At 45.1% G+C, this 15,192-nt stretch overlaps 1 long non-coding RNA gene across 2 annotated transcripts in view; it reads right to left on the bottom strand.

Annotated features, from left to right (window-relative positions):
• Positions 1-15,192, bottom strand: part of LOC146031831 (uncharacterized) — a 56,873-nt gene that overhangs the window by 39,860 nt on the left and 1,821 nt on the right. The window contains exon 3 of one of the 2 annotated variants that reach the window (XR_014457295.1): positions 2,608-3,329. The exons of the other annotated variant lie outside the window; for it this stretch is intronic. This is a non-coding gene — a long non-coding RNA (uncharacterized LOC146031831). Of the gene's footprint in view, positions 1-2,607; positions 3,330-15,192 lie in introns of those variants that run through there. 2 annotated transcript variants of the gene reach the window in all.

Here is a 15,192-nt window from a genome sequence, read left to right as displayed (position 1 = left end):
CCCCTTGGGACAAGTGTCCCCAATTCAAAGATCCATCTCGCCTCCTTTCTTTGTAGCACCTTCTCCCGATCTCCACCACGTTTTAGTGGTGGCACATGATCAATCAACATGCATTTAAGACTTGCTACGGAATGTCCAATCTGACAAAAGTGCCTCGCAACTGGTTTGTCAGATTTTTTATTCTCCAGTGCTTGTCGTATCGATAAACGGTGGTTTGCCATTCTGTCTCTAAACGATCTCGTGGTTAAACCAACGTAATAGAGTCCACAAGGACAGATTAAGATGTAGATCACATACGATGAAGTACAAGTAATTCGATGTTTAATCGATATTTGTTTTCCACTATGTGGATGCGAAAAGGACCGTCCCACCAACATGGACCGACAGGTTGTGCAATCAGCACATCTCACACAACCCAATCTCTGTGATGGTAGCCAGGTTGTAGTGGACATCTTGGGTTGTTTAGTTGGACACATAAGAAGTTGCTTGAGGTTAGGTCCACGTCTGTATGAGAACATAGGTGGTTTTTTATTTATCCCCTTCATCTTTACATCAGACGTGATTAAGGACCAATGCTTCTTAACAGTCCGCTCAATGTCCTTAGAGGCAGTGTTATAGGTTGACGGGAATATCATTCTCCCTGCCTCCAATCGTTTTTTAGCATTACTCTCAGTGGTATAGTGCCTTTTCTTGGCCTTATTCAGGCACCTCTCAACCGTTGCCAATGTGTAACCTCTATCAAGGAAGCGATGACGCATCTCATCAATCTGCATGGTAGTATTGTTGCTTGAGGTATTATTTCTTAGTACCCTCATGAATTGTGAGATCGGGAGGCTCTCTTTCAACGTGCTCGGGTGATGACTGCTAGAATGTAGGAGGGAGTTCCTATCCGTTTCTTTACGGAATAATGTGGAGCACAACTGTCCATTCTCACGGTAGATTGTAACATCCAAGAAGTTAATCGAATAATTGTCCACTGTATGGGTAAAGCGTATCGGGGTATCAAGAGCATTAAGACACTCCAGCATTGCCTCAAATTCTGTCTCAGTGCCACTCCAAATAATAAAAATATCATCGATAAAACGTTTATAACACAAAATCTTTGAACCAAATATAGGCATAATGTGTCTGTTTTCGTAGTCATGCATATATAAATTTGCATATGACGGGGCCAGGGATGACCCCATAGCGGTCCCCGTCCGCTGCATAAAGAATTCGCCATTATAACAAAAATGGTTCTGACCCAAGACCAGCTCAGCCAGTTCCAGCAAAAATTCAATCGGTGGGCCATCATGTCCGCCACCAAGGAGGCCAGCCCTCATTGCACCCAGTCCACCTTGAAGGGGAATGACCGTATACAATGAGCTGACATCCATGGTGGCAAATAATGCATTTTCAGGTATATCATTCAGTTCACTAAGTTTCTCCAGAAAATCAGTGGTGTCCCTGATATAGCACCACATCCTCTGAACATGAATCTGCAGGAAACTGTCAACAAATTTGGCAATTGGTTGCAGAACCGAGCCCATTGCAGAGATAATAGGCCTTCCGGGTGGCACATCCAGTCTTTTATGTATTTTAGGTAACGTATACAAATATGGACAGACTGGATGGTCCACCCGGAGGTAGGCCGCACATTTAGGGTCGATCCATTGAGCCATGACCGCCCTATCAATCATCAGATCAGCCATTTTTTTGATCTTAAACATGGGATTAATGTCAAGTTTTTCATAAGTGCTACCATCACTGAGTTGTCGTTGTATCTCTGCATTATATGCCGTCCAGTCCTGCACAACAATTGCACCCCCCTTATCCGCCTGACGGAACACAAGATGGTCTTTTTTCATTAGATCATGTAGTGCTTGTCTCTGATCCACAGAGAGATTATCATAATTGTGTGTATCTTTGCACATCACCATCTCATGTTCCACCATGCGGGCAAAGGTCTTGATGCTGGGGTTGGCTGTCTGTGGGTCAAAAGTACTGGTTTTAACAAATTTGGAGGGACTCTCTGCTGTTTGTGTAGTATTGTCCCCAAAGAATTCGCGGAGACGCAACTTACGTGCAAATTTATAATTATCAATGGCTAGTTCAAATTTGTCTGGTCTAACTGTGGGAATGAATGAGAAGCCAAGCGATAACAGGTCAGTCTCCACAGGTGTCAGGGGGTGACTAGAGATGTTGAATACTACCGCTAAGTTTTCCCTTTCCCTCCTCTTTTTCCGCCCCCCGCGCCCCCTCCTGCTCGGGTACCGCTTGGGCGGTCTGTGGGGTCTGGGAATTTGCGGGTAGCTCTCCCTAAAAAAGTCCCAGAGTTAGTGGGATTTCTAGGGGGTCTGTGGTCAGTAAATTCACTCTCAGAATTCGACTGGGAGGAGCTATCGAATGATCTAAAATGCCTCGACCTGAATGGCCGGCGTCCCCCTTGGTATTGATGGCGCCTGGGTTCCCCCTTAAGCCACCTATATACCTGATGGTTGGTATAATCGGAGTTCACAACCTCCAGTTTTTTCCGTTTAAAAGCTATCAGATCACCCTGGTAGCTCTTTACCTGGTCGCCAAGCTTCTCAATCCATTTCTCACTTTTTTCCAAAGAGAGGGCAGGAAGTGATGAAATATTAAATTGTGCTATCTCCTGTTTAACCTTGGTTAATTCGGTACCAACCTCCTCGATCACCAAAAGTACAAGATCTAGTGAACATTTATTGAGCACTCCACACCATCGGGTACAAAATGCCAGATTATTGCGCCCGATGGTGGGTACATTGTTAACCCTAAAACCGCGTGGGATCTTTTTATTGCGAAAATAGTCTGATAAAAATTGACCATGTAAGGTCAAGTCGACTTCCCTTTTCTTTAATTTTAAGATTTTATGATAAAGATCCGCAGCGGTTTCATTAGGCAATTCAATGAACTCAGAGTGGTCAAATAAGACCTTTTCGGCCTCATCATCTGTTAATGAAATCAGAGTATTCTGTGCCCTCTCAAGGGTAGCATCATCAAGCATTGAAATTGCATTTTGCGACATCATAAATGCACTAGAGAGTACGTACAAACTACACACACCAAAAAATAAAAAAGAGACAGAAAAACAACTAAGAAAAAATATACAAAGTAACAAAACTGGAGTGGCAACTGAGACTAGATTATCTAGGCATGCTAAAGCGGAGAGTTCTCACCCAATCAATGTATGGGGTAGCGCAGTTTCCAATAAAACAGGGGATACACCCCTTCAATAAAGCTGTATACTTGTCGTGTTGTAGAACCATCAAACGAAAGTTAATATATCCAGTATCATCACTCATCTGTAGCAATATTCTGGGTCGGTGCTGGAACAGGGAAATACATGAAACAAATTCAGGCACTCCATATATATTTTAGAAGAACCGCACTTAGTCCATGAGAGAGGGATACAAGGCGGTGCTCCACTTTAGAGGATTTGTGGATCCCAAGCATAGAATTTGTAGAGAGGCAGGCACTCACCAACACTGAGAGTTTTGTGCAAAGGCAAAGTAGTCTTTATTCGTCACATCATAGGGACATCAAATAGGCATCGACGTTTCGACCCACAACAGGGGTCTTTGTCAAGATCATCAGCATGGGTACACCAGACAAGATATACAGCTAACCTGCTGACCGGCTATTTATGGCTTGCACCCTCATTAGCTGTCACCACCCACTCACCTGTGACAGTCTAATGAGAAGCACTGAGATCACTAGTATATAGTAAAGCCACACTTACCATTCCAGCAGGGCAGGAGGATACACCAACGTTAAGCACCATATTAAATTATCATAGTACAAAAAGGCAAAGAAAAGCCTGTAGTTACTTAATTAAGTGAGGTGCGCTAAAAACGGAAGTAGCGTGCGTTCCATGGTGGTGGAGATCGGGAGAAGGTGCTACAAAGAAAGGAGGCGAGATGGATCTTTGAATTGGGGACACTTGTCCCAAGGGGTCTAAATGAGCATAATGCGTACAATGTATTTCTGTAGAGGGCTTCATGAGCGTGAGAAGCAATGGACTATGGGGTGGTGCAATAAATGTTTTGTTTTGTATTTCTTATTTTTCTTTTCTTTCTTCCTCTATATGTATTTGATTATGCCGATTTTTTTCATTTTTTTATTTTTTCACATTATTGTTCTTTTTCTACATTAGTGGTTTTAATAAATAATTTGTAAATGCAAGTGACCTGCTGACCTGCGCTATATACGGCTTGAGATTGATGATTAGAAAACATGGTTTAATGGTATAGCGGTTGTCTCCGATTGATACTTCCTGTTTGCGTTCCAGCTGGGTGGAACGCACTCCACTTCCTGGTTCTGCGGCAGCTGTGAATGCGCTACACAGCCTGGGGGCGTGTAGACGCTGAGGATGACCACTTCCGGTTGGGAGGTGCGTTCCAAAGCCATGGAACGCACGCTACTTCCGTTTTTAGCGCACCTCACTTAATTAAGTAACTACAGGCTTTTCTTTGCCTTTTTGTACTATGATAATTTAATATGGTGCTTAACGTTGGTGTATCCTCCTGCCCTGCTGGAATGGTAAGTGTGGCTTTACTATATACTAGTGATCTCAGTGCTTCTCATTAGACTGTCACAGGTGAGTGGGTGGTGACAGCTAATGAGGGTGCAAGCCATAAATAGCCGGTCAGCAGGTTAGCTGTATATCTTGTCTGGTGTACCCATGCTGATGATCTTGACAAAGACCCCTGTTGTGGGTCGAAACGTCGATGCCTATTTGATGTCCCTATGATGTGACGAATAAAGACTACTTTGCCTTTGCACAAAACTCTCAGTGTTGGTGAGTGCCTGCCTCTCTACAAATTCTATATATATATATATATATATATATATATCTCCTATATATTTGGCTACATCTGTCACTCAAAGTGGGTGTCTGTGTCTATAACGCTCTGTTCCTGGACTTTCCTCTTAATGTGTGAATGCCTTCATCTGTGCTGAACACCTTTCTGAGAAATTAACCTGTTTAAAACAGGTGATGGCAATCATACATTAAGGGGAAGTCTAGAAACAGAGCATTGTGTCCCTCCTGGAGAGGGTCATGTTGGGAGGTATGTGACAGAGAACCAGCCCAGTGAGCCCACAGACAGTGCCAGACACCCACTGCCTTCCCATGTTGCCCAGCACTGGTACTCCACAGCCACCAGGTGAGCGCCCCCCTCCCGCGATTCGCGGCAAAAACACCCGCTCCCCCGCGACCCCCCCTACCGCGATTCGCAGCAAAAACACCCCCGCGACCCCCCCTCCCGCGATTCGCTGCAAAAAGAACCCCCCCACGACCCCTCCCGCAATTCGCGGCATAACCACCACCCCGCGACCCCCCCTCCCGCGAATCGCGGCAAACCCTCCCCCGTGACACCCCCCCCCCCCCCCCGACTCGCGGAAAAAACACCCCCCCCCGGGACCTCCCTCCCGCGATTCGCGGCAAAAAGACCCCCCCCCCGCGACCCCCCCTTGCACGATTGGCGGCACCCCCCCTGCGACCCCCCTCCCGCGATTCGCGGCACCACCCCCCCCCCGCTATTCGCAGCAGCCCCAGGATTAAATGGCACATGCAAAACACTGACATGGCTATGGTCGACAATGAAAAAGGTTGACATGAGTTTTTGAAGATTTATTTTTAATTTTTTTAATTTTTTCATATTCATTGTCATGTGTCGACATGGACACCAATGAAGTGGCACACTTATGTCAACATTTACATGTGTTGACCTTTCTGTGTTGATTTTTTCTTGTGGCGATTCGCGTCACACCCCCCGCAACCCCCCCTCCCGCGATTCGCGGCACCCCCCGTGACCTCCCGCAATTCGCGGCAACCCCCCACCGGAACCCCTGTGAACCCCGCCCTCCCGCGATTCGCGGCACCCAACCCCGCGACCCCCCCTCCCGCAATTCGCGGCACCCCCCCGTGATTCGCGGCAGCTCCAGAATTAAATTGCACATGGAAAACACTGACATGGCTATGGTCGACAATGAAAAAGGTTGACATGAGTTTTTGAAGTTTTTTTTTCATTTTTTGAATATTTTCATATTCATTCTCATGTGTCGACATGGACACCAATGAAGTGCCACACTTATGTCAACATTTACATGTGTTGACCTTTCTGTGTTGATTTTTTCTTGTGGCGATTTGCGTCACACCCCCCCCCCCACAACCCCCACTCCCGCGATTCACGGCACACACACACACACCTCCCCCGCGATTCTCAGCACCCCACCCCGTGACCCCCCCTCCAGTGATTCACGGCACACCCCCGCGACCCCCCTTCCCATGATTCGCCGCAACCCCCGCCCCGTAACCCCCCCTCCCGCGATTCGCGGCACCCACCCCCGCGACCCCCCCTCCCGCAATTCGCGGCACCCCCCCGCGATTCGCGGCAGCTCCAGAATTAAATTGCACATGGAAAACACTGACATGGCTATGGTCGACAATGAAAAAGGTTAACATGAGTTTTTGAAGTTTTTTTTTTCATTTTTTGAATGTTTTCATATTCATTCTCATGTGTCGACATGGACACCAATGAAGTGCCACACTTATGTCAACATTTACATGTGTTGACCTTTCTGTGTTGATTTTTTCTTGTGGCGATTCGCGTCACACCCCCCCCCCGCAACCCCCACTCCCGCGATTCACGGCACACACACACCCCCCCGCGATTCTCGGCACCCCACCCCGTGACCCCCCCTCCTGTGATTCACGGCACACCCCCCACGACCCCCCCTACCATGATTCGCCGCAACCCCCGCCCCCGTAACCCCCCTCCCGCGATTTGCGGCAACCCACCCCGCGACCCCCCTCCCGCGATTCTCTGCAATCCCTCCCCTCCCGCGATTCGCAGCATCCACCCCCCCACAACCCCCCCTCCTGCAATTCGCGGCACCCCCCGCGACCCCCCCTCCTGCAATTCGCGGCACCCTCCGCGACCCCCCCTCCCGCGATTCGCGGACACCTAAGTTGCAATACAGGGCATCTTTCATACAATTCTAACCATATTTCTCATATACAAACGTTCACAAATTAAGGGGGCGCAGCCCCTTACGACGGTGTGAAGAGCGCCCGTAGGGCGCGATGAATCACCTAGTATATATATATATATATATATATATATCAAGAAATGGGCAGAAAGAAGGCGCTTCATGGTGTAATATTTCAAAGTATGAAATTTATTAAAAATATATTCCCGGATGTAGGCAAGATAAGACTCGTACCACATATAAAAACACTGTGGACTGGGTACCACAAGGCATGGGTTTTAAAACCAATGGCATAGGCTGCTCACACTGTACCAGGACCAGGACCTTGCTTGGACTCAAACGCCGCAGGGCTGGATTGCAGGGAAGCGCAGAGATTCACAGCACGTCGGGGACACCGGTGACCAGGGCAGCTGGAGCGTCGTAAGCCACACCCTGACACGTTTCGTCACTGGTGGACTTCGTCAGAGGGCGTGGCTACGACGTGCGCTCGTACTGTTTATATAGGGATGATCCCGTCATAGAGAGCGGGTAAATTAAAGGTAATGAGAATCAACTGCAAATAGGCGAGTGGGTGGCATACGCGTGGTGACGTTAGACGCAAGGGGGAAGTATCTAGACCACCATCGTACCATACTACAGGACGAGGAGAGTACAGGGCGGCAGCGTCATAGCATGACGCGCAACTGTAGCGTGATAGGCCTATCGGCATCACATGGAAAGAACGGGTGCGTCAGCGTCATAGCATGACGCGTAGCTGTTGCGTGATAGGTCGGTAGGCATCACATGATAGAAGGGTAAGCGCCCCATAGGGCAATGCTACTGACAGCTCGGTGTAAGCATAAGAGGCAATGTACAATTATTAAAGTGGTACGTTGCCATAACTACAATGTAAACAATGGGGAGCGTAACCTGACAGCCGACATCTAATCCCCGCTGTCCATTGAAATCAAAGTGCACTACGTACATAGTGAGCTATAATATTAAAAATGGCTGTGACTAATGGATATATAAAGAATGTATATATAACACTCATTGTACGGTTTACAGGGCTACAGAGAGCCCTGTTGCCATAGTGACAGCCTGTCCACTGACATGCGTCAAATGCGAGCTATAAACCTATAGGTAGCTTCTAAATGAAAACCTGATAATAATATTATTACATTGGAAACCAGGCAATACAGGTAGCAAAACCAGCCATGAAAAATATATAAATAAATATAAAAAAATATATATATATATATATATATGTAAAGGAAAAAAGGGGGAAGGGAAAAAAGATTGTGTATATGAACACATTTTATTCGTAAGGGGACACATAGAGAAAAAAATTTTTTTTTGGTCCTTATATGTGCCAACAGCATATCTCACTGGTGTACATAATAAAAACATATACATCAAATCCCAGTACATAAAAATATACATATATATCAATTTCATCAAGGGAATACAAATATCAATAAATACATATATCCAAATATAAAATAAGCTACACATGATCACATATATAACATATTGGACATTTTAATGTCCATACTGGGTTCTACAGCTATTAGTTTCATATTGGATCATCTTAAAGACACAGTACAAAAAACTTGGTACAAAGAACACAGGATAGGAAAATCCATTTTTTAATCCTATCTTCCTAAACCCTAAGATGAATTTAACAAAGCACTGAAAAATTCATAAAGTGGATATACAAACAGAAGAAGATGAGGGAAATATTGATTTCAGAGGAAACATTTATGAGAGAACTGGTCATTTTAGTTAATGAACGGGGTAATTTCATACCCTTCGTTCAACCCATTGGGTACCAGTGTATTCAGCCTCAGTATCCAAATGGTTTCCCGTTTGAGTAAAAAATTATCGTGGTCACCCCCTCTTTTGCTATGTTGCACTAACTCAATACCTTTACAGGTTAAAGATTTGGGGTCACAACCATGACTCTCTTTAAAATGCCGAGGCACGCTATGGTTCATGACCCCGTGTTTGATGTTCCGGAGGTGCTCCAATACTCTCACTTTGAAGCACCTCTTAGTTTTGCCAACATATTTCAACCCACACCCACATGTGAGTAAATATACCACCGAAGTGGAATTACAATTTATGAAACTATTAACCCTTATATTAGTCCCTTCAATTTCAGGGCCTTTTTGCATATATTGGCAAATTTTACAGCGATTGCACGGGTAACTACCCTTTAAACTGAGAAATGTCTGTGAGGGTGGGTATACATTTTCCAGTTGACTTTTAGAAATCAAGGTTTTAAGGGTTTTGGCTCGGCGGAAGACCATTTTGGGGTTCTCTGAGATATGGTCACCTAAAATGGGATCCAACTTCAGTACACCCCAGTGTTTCCTAAAGATGTATTTAAGTTCTTTTTCGTGTGAATTATATTGAGTTACAAACATAATGTCATTCCCAGTACTGGACTCAGGTGCAGTGGTTTGGACAGGGGTTTTTGGTTGAAACAGTTTATTCCTATCCAACAGGCGTGCCCTTTTAAGAGCCCCATCAACAACACTGTGTGGATATCCTTTCTCATTAAAACCTGTTGACATATACTGCCGCTTGTTCGTCAAACCGTGCGATGCTAGAACAGTTCCTCCTTAATCTCAAAAACTGCGAGTAAGGGATGTTCTTCTTCCAAGCGCCCAAATGGCAGCTTGAGTATTCGAGGTAGCTGTTCGCATCAACACGTTTGAAGAACGTTGAGGTTTGGATGGACTTCTCCACAGGAAAATTACACACATCAAGAACAATATCCAAGAATTCAATACGGGTACGATGAAATACTGATGTAAACTTCAAGTTATATTCATTAACATTCAGGCAATCGACAAATTCATCAAAGGAGGATTTCTCTCCCTTCCAAACGATAATAATATCGTCAATATACCTTTTTATAAAAATGACATTGGTACTAAACTCATCTTTAATGGTAGCAGTTTCCCACTCGGCCATGTACACATTGGCAAGGCTAGGGGCACAAATCGTGCCCATAGCCGTGCCACATGTCTGCAAGTACCAGTCACCCAAGAATTCAAAATAGTTAAATTGAAGTACAAATCTGAGACAATCACAATGAATTTTTGTCTAGAAGCAGATATTTCAGGGTCCAGGCTCAGGCGGTTAGCGACAGCCTGAATCCCCTTCTCATGGGGAATACTTGTTTAAAGAGCCTGCACATCTATCGTAGCAAAGGCAAAACTCTCTTCCCACTCAATATCTGCAATCATTTCCAAGAGATGGGAAGAGTCACGTACATAGGTGTTAATAAGGGGTACATACTTTTTTATATATGTATCCACATATTCAGAGACACGGGAGGTTAGTGACCCCACCCCGGCCACAATGGGGCGACCAGGGGGCGGCACCAACTCCTTGTGCATTTTAGGCAAATGGTAAAATGTTGCCAGGTTGGGGGTGTTGTTAAACAAATATTTGAATTCGTTCTGACACAGAATTCTCTCTGACAGACCCCTCCTAAGAATAACCTCCAGATGGACAAGGTATTCACTGGTGGGATCAGCTCCCAACTTAACATAAGATTTATCATCCAGCAACAGTTTATAAGCCTCGGATATATATACATCCCTATCGAGCACAACAACTCCCCCGCCTTTATCGGCGCTCTTAATAACTATTGAGCTATCAGTTTGTAGGCTTTTGATAGCTTGACTTTCCTTAAAGGTAACATTTGATTCATTACTATTCTTTACATTTAATTTATGAAGGTCTTTTTTGACCAATTCAGTAAAAAGGTCGACATATGGTCCACGAGACTCTAGTGGATAATACGTCGACTTTAATTTCAGATTAGAATTTAGAGGGTCTGAAGGTACATCAGTCGTGGCCTCAGAGAGCGGTTTCCTAAGGAAGTGGCGCTTCAATGTTAGACGCCTAGCAAACAGGTTAAGGTCAATTTGTAAATCCTCTTTATTTGCTCCACTAGTAGGTGCAAACGATAGTCCTTTCTGTAGGACTGACATTTCAATGTCATTCAACACTCTTTTTGAAAGGTTAAATACTCCTCTAATATTATTGAGGGGGTCGGGATTAACACTCTCTGAAGCACTATATAAAGGGTTAACTATTGAACCATCCTCTGTTTGGCCTCCCTTCTTGGAATTTCCTTTTCCTCGCCTTCCCCTAGTCTTCTTTTTAACCTTAGGGGAGTGCGATTCGGTGTCGACACCTGTATGGCGTCGTGCCGGCCCACATCTAAAAAACGCCCATTCTCATATTCAGGGCGCAGGGCATGAAATCTATTCCTAAAGGGGCCTTTCTCCTGGGCATTCCTTTGGAAGACTGGCTCATCCCACCTATTTTTAGGGTGCCTATTTTGTCGATGGTAGGTATTTCTATTATTACGGGATTTATGAGGCACTTGCTGCCAGTGCTCCTGTCTCTCGTCACCATGTTCCTCAAGAAACCTATCGGGGCGGCCATCTCGCCTATGACCGGTCCTAACCGGTGTCGCGAAGGAACCACGTCTTTGTCTAGAATTTTGCCAGTTTTGTTTTTGTTTTGGGGGGTGTCTGTCAACGGGGACATTTGGGTGATTAGCTACACCAATCTTTGTCGGCTGCCAAGATCTTACTTTGTTATTTTCATAGTCACCCCTATCCCTGGCAAATTTTCTTTGTTTGGTATCTACAATTTTAGATTCAATGTTTGATACCTTTTTGTCAATCTCTGATTTTGCCTCAGATAGTGAATCTTTGGAGTGGGAGGCCTCAAGTATGGGAACAAGAGCTACCAACTGTTGTTCAATATCATTAAACACTTTTTTCTTTTCATTAATGAGCAGTCTCATCAGGGACATGGAGCACTCATCCAGAATGCCATTCCATTCCCGGATGAACTGCTCATTCTCAATGTTTACAGTGGGATTTTTAACTAGCCTCAGGCCCCTAGGGATCCTGCCGCAGTTGACATAACTGTCCAGGCTTTTTATATCCCACCATGTCTTTGCCTCCTTGATCAGGAGACGCTCTAAATCAAGGAGGTTACCATTATTCTCATTACCAGAAGCAGTACTCCCCAGAACGGGATTTCTATCATCAAAAATTCTATTACATTCCAAAGAACGTTTAGTATTAAGATCACTGTTTCTGGTAACCTCCTTGATTTAGAGCGTCTCCTGATCAAGGAGGCAAAGACATGGTGGGATATAAAAAGCCTGGACAGTTATGTCAACTGCGGCAGGATCCCTAGGGGCCTGAGGCTAGTTAAAAATCCCACTGTAAACATTGAGAATGAGCAGTTCATCCGGGAATGGAATGGCATTCTGGATGAGTGCTCCATGTCCCTGATGAGACTGCTCATTAATGAAAAGAAAAAAGTGTTTAATGATATTGAACAACAGTTGGTAGCTCTTGTTCCCATACTTGAGGCCTCCCACTCCAAAGATTCACTATCTGAGGCAAAATCAGAGATTGACAAAAAGGTATCAAACATTGAATCTAAAATTGTAGATACCAAACAAAGAAAATTTGCCAGGGATAGGGGTGACTATGAAAATAACAAAGTAAGATCTTGACAGCCGACAAAGATTGGTGTAGCTAATCACCCAAATGTCCCCGTTGACAGACACCCCCCAAAACAAAAACAAAACTGGCAAAATTCTAGACAAAGACGTGGTTCCTTCGCGACACCGGTTAGGACCGGTCATAGGCGAGATGGCCGCCCCGATAGGTTTCTTGAGGAACATGGTGACGAGAGACAGGAGCACTGGCAGCAAGTGCCTCATAAATCCCGTAATAATAGAAATACCTACCATCGACAAAATAGGCACCCTAAAAATAGGTGGGATGAGCCAGTCTTCCAAAGGAATGCCCAGGAGAAAGGCCCCTTTAGGAATAGATTTCATGCCCTGCGCCCTGAATATGAGAATGGGCGTTTTTTAGATGTGGGCCGGCACGACGCCATACAGGTGTCGACACCGAATCGCACTCCCCTAAGGTTAAAAAGAAGACTAGGGGAAGGCGAGGAAAAGGAAATTCCAAGAAGGGAGGCCAAACAGAGGATGGTTCAATAGTTAACCCTTTATATAGTGCTTCAGAGAGTGTTAATCCCGACCCCCTCAATAATATTAGAGGAGTATTTAACCTTTCAAAAAGAGTGTTGAATGACATTGAAATGTCAGTCCTACAGAAAGGACTATCGTTTGCACCTACTAGTGGAGCAAATAAAGAGGATTTACAAATTGACCTTAACCTGTTTGCTAGGCGTCTAACATTGAAGCGCCACTTCCTTAGGAAACCGCTCTCTGAGGCCACGACTGATGTACCTTCAGACCCTCTAAATTCTAATCTGAAATTAAAGTCGACGTATTATCCACTAGAGTCTCGTGGACCATATGTCGACCTTTTTACTGAATTGGTCAAAAAAGACCTTCATAAATTAAATGTAAAGAATAGTAATGAATCAAATGTTACCTTTAAGGAAAGTCAAGCTATCAAAAGCCTACAAACTGATAGCTCAATAGTTATTAAGAGCCAGGGGCTGGCTGGCAACTTTCAGCCTGGGGGGCAACACAAGCAAGTGGCCCATCACCATCGCCATCATTTCACCACCCTATCCTCTCCCGTCTAGTATGCAGCAATCCTTCCCCCCCACACACACATACAACAGAAACGGGGAAAGTGCGCGCCTAATGCGCGTTACAAAAATTTACACTGTGATGCCCATTACACCTAAAGCCATCACTGTAATGCTAATTACACATAATGCCACACACCGTAATGCCCATTACACATAATGCCACACACACCGTAATGCCCATTACAGATAAAGCCATCACTGTAATGCTAATTACACATAATGCCACACACCGTAATGCCCATTACACATAAAGCCATCACAGACGTAATGCCAATTAAAGATAATGCCACACCGTAATGCCCAAACCTAATGCCACACACCGTAATGCCCATTACACATAATGCCAACACCGTAATGCCCATTACACATAAAGCCATCACCGTAATGCCAATTAAACATAATGCCACACACCGTAATGCCCATCAAACATAATGCCACATCTTAATGCCAATTACATATAATGCCACACCTTAATGCCAATTACACATAATGTCAACACCGTAATGCCCATTACACATAATGCCAACACCGTAATGCCCATTACACATAAAGCCATCACCGTAATGCCCATTACACATAATAGCCACACCTTAATGCCAATTACATATAATGTCACACACCGAAATGCCCATTACACATAATGCCAACACCGTAATGCCCATTACACATAATGCCAGCAACCTAATGCCCATAAAACATAATGCCAATACCGTAATGCCCATTAAACTAAATAATTATACCATATAAATGCTGCTTACCTATATCGCTTGTTGCCAGGGGTTACATGCTTCTTGCCAGGTGTTTCATTCTTGCCATGGGGATTTTTTGCAGGGGAGAGCCAGGGTACATGCTCGTCGCCAAGGGGATCCATTTAAATCATACTTGCCTACTTTTGAAAACTAGTTTCAGGGAGATTTTAGCTGCTAGTGGAATGCTACATGCCACTGAGAGCGTGAGTCATGATCCTCCCAGGGGGTGTGTCTAACTCCGCCTATAGACGTACCTATTGCCACTAGGGGGTGTGCCCTACAGTAGCAGAAGAAAACTTTGGGCCTGATTCAGATGTCGATGCTGTCGATTGCTCAATGTCTCCCTTCATCAGCGACCAGAGATGATCGCTGATGAGAAGGAGAAACTGGGGGAAACAGCTGACTGCCGGGGAAAGCGCTGGTGGCAGGAGCATGCTCCTGCGACAAGCGACCATTGCAGGGCTGGCCACGGGAGCGCGCTCCCGGCAATTTATCGCCCATAGCACATGAAATCACTGGCAATATGGTCGCTCAGCGACCATATTGCCAGCGCTATGTGCGAAATATCGCCCCGTGTGTACACAGCTTAAGAGACAGAGGGGCGGAGTGTGTGAGACAGAGGTGGGAGAGAGAGCGGGAATGTGTGTGAGAGGAATGAAAAGAGAGTTTGTGAGAGAGACAGACAGGGAGAGAGTGTGAGGGAGAAAGGGCGACCATTTCCATGCGCCATCAGTGGTCCTTGACCGGAGGCAAGATAAATGTTGGTCTACCACAGTCCCCTCACCAATGTATACAGCATCTATATACACACACATAGACACCTCTGTCACTCAATAAAAAC

This window comes from Crinia signifera, chromosome 1, assembly GCF_055691185.1.
Source record: "Crinia signifera chromosome 1, ASM5569118v1, whole genome shotgun sequence".
Lineage (NCBI taxonomy): Eukaryota > Metazoa > Chordata > Amphibia > Anura > Myobatrachidae > Crinia > Crinia signifera.
Note: the sequence above shows the minus strand (reverse complement) of the source record. Positions and strands in the feature narration are given on the sequence as shown.